Genomic DNA, 2,430 nt, shown 5'->3' on the forward strand with positions numbered 1-2,430 from the left:
TGTGTTTGCCGGCTGTTTTAGTGGAGCCTAGAGAGGACCCCTAGCCCCAGCCCCAGCCCCAGCTCAAAGAGGAAACAGAAAGTCTAAATCTCTGCTCCCTGCAGGGCATAGGTGACATCTGCTGGAAAGGTCACAGCTGCTAAAGTAATCACCAAGAGACTCTGGGTGGGTGAGCTGGAGTCCCTTGGTCCCATGGAAAGAGCCAAAGCAGAGTTTCTGTTATTTAATTGCAGGGTCTTGTTCAAGGTTTCCTTTCTTCTTGAGTCTCAGTTTCTGCCTTGACAATAACATAAATTCTGATACTAATAATAGTGAATTTAACAGTAACACCCCTTCCATTAATACGATGCTTACTATGTGCCAGACCCTTCGCATGCATCATTTCATTTAGATTACAGCAACCTAAAACAGGGAGGCTATTATCAGTCAACTTTGATTGATAAGGAAACTAAAGCTTGGAGAAAAGTGATTTTCCAAGGGTACCATAGATACTGGATAACATCCTGAGTAAGGCCAAAGATGACCTAGAGAAGAAGCTTTAGTCGGAAACCGAGTATCTCCATCAGCAGCATTACCCTCCATCTCCCCTCCCCCAAACTCTCTAATAAACACAGCTAGGGGAGAACTGTGTGTGCATTCTAAACACAGCTTCTATTGATGGGTAAGCTCCTTACCCTTCCTTCCCAGCAGACTGCCCATCCTTAATCCCCTCCTATATGGAAATTCTAGAGCTGCTGAGCTGTGCTGTGCATAGTTACTCGGTCATGTCCAACTCTTCACGATCCTATGGACTGTAGCCTGCCAGGCTCCTCTGTTCATGGGATTCTCCAGGCAAGAATACTGGAGTAGATTGCCATTCCCTCCTCCAGGGAATCTTCCCAACCCAGGGATCGAACCCAGGTCTCCTGCTTTGCAGGTAGATTCTTTACCAGCTGAGCCACCAGGGAAGCCCAAGAATACTGAAGTGGGTAACCCATCCCTTCTCCAGGAGAATTTCCCCACCCAGCAATAGAACCGGGGTCTCTTGCACTGCAGGCAAATTCTTTACCAGTTGAGCTACCAGAGCTGCTAACAGAACTTAAGGCCTGGGGTTATTTCAGAGACCTTCCCTGGTTCCAACAGTCTATTACTTCCTCTCATGGTAGGGCTGGTGGGGAGGGGATGAGGAATGGACAGGTCTCTGGAGGTGACCTCAATGGAGTCCTCTTTTCTCCTGTGGCCTGTTCAATCACTCAGGTTCTTAAGGACTCGAGAGACTTCCTTCTGTGCTGAAGGGCCACACAGGTCTGCCAGCCATTCTCTTCTCCAGGGGATCTTCCTGACCCAGGGATCAAACCTAGGTCTCTTGCATTGCAAGCAGATTCTTTACCACAGAGCTACCAGGGAAGCCCTAGGGACAGTTTATATCATGGCTGTAATACATTGTTTTAAGGTTCTTTTTTATACTGAGAAAATCCAGCTGCTCCACGTGTAATACCTGAAAGGTGCCATTTCTTGCATGTACTTCTATGAACGCTGCCGCTGCTAAGTCGCTTCAGTCGTGTCCAACTCTGTGTGACCCCATAGACGGCAGCCCACCAGGCTCTGCTGTCCCTGGGATTCTCCAGGCAAGAACACTGGAGTGGGTTGCCATTTCCTTCTCCAATGCAGGAAAGTGAAAAGTAAAAGTGAAGTCGCTCAGTCATGTCTGACTCTTCGTGATCCCATGGACTGCAGCCTACCAGGCTCCTCCGTCCATGGGATTTTCCAGGCAAGAGTACTGGAGTGGGGTGCCATTGCCTTCTCTGCTATGAACACTACACAGGCATTATTTTACTTATTACCACAATCTATTTTGGGTAGGAATGAATCTTCCCATTTTGAGATGAGTATGCAGGCTCAGAGAGGTCACATGAGTAGCTAAAGGCTACATCTATCTGGTAGGGTAGGAAGATTCTGAGATTTCTACAGTGAATACCTTGGAAGGAGCAGCCGTCCCAGGGCCCAGAGTCAGAGTTTCATCATGCCTTCAGGCTACTCTGAGCAGTTGATTGATAAGCATGTCATTCACCAACTCCATCTACCTCTCAGCCACTCAGGGCTTGACGAACTGGTCTCAGGTACTGGGAATATCCTTTCCCTAACCCCTACCAGCGAAAGGTCCAGCTAGGCCCTTGAACTTCTTCCGGGTAGTGAAAAAGTGAAAGTTGCTCAGTTGTATCTGACTCTTTGCGACCCCATGGACTATACAGTCCATGGAATTCTCCAGGCCAGAATACTGGAGTGGGTAGCCTTTCCCTTTTTCAGGGGATCTTGCCAACCCAGGGATCGAACCCAGGTCACCCGCATTGCAGGCGGATTCTTTACCAGCTGAGCCACAAAGGCAGCCCAGGGTTCAAGGAGGCCTCCCTCACTTTCCTTCTTTCTTTCTTTTTAAAATAATTTTAATTT

The sequence above is a fragment of the Bos grunniens genome, chromosome 18 (assembly GCF_055505025.1).
Source record: "Bos grunniens cultivar Pamir isolate PY7600 chromosome 18, Bosgru_T2T1.0, whole genome shotgun sequence".
In the NCBI taxonomy this organism is placed as follows: Eukaryota; Metazoa; Chordata; class Mammalia; order Artiodactyla; family Bovidae; genus Bos; species Bos grunniens.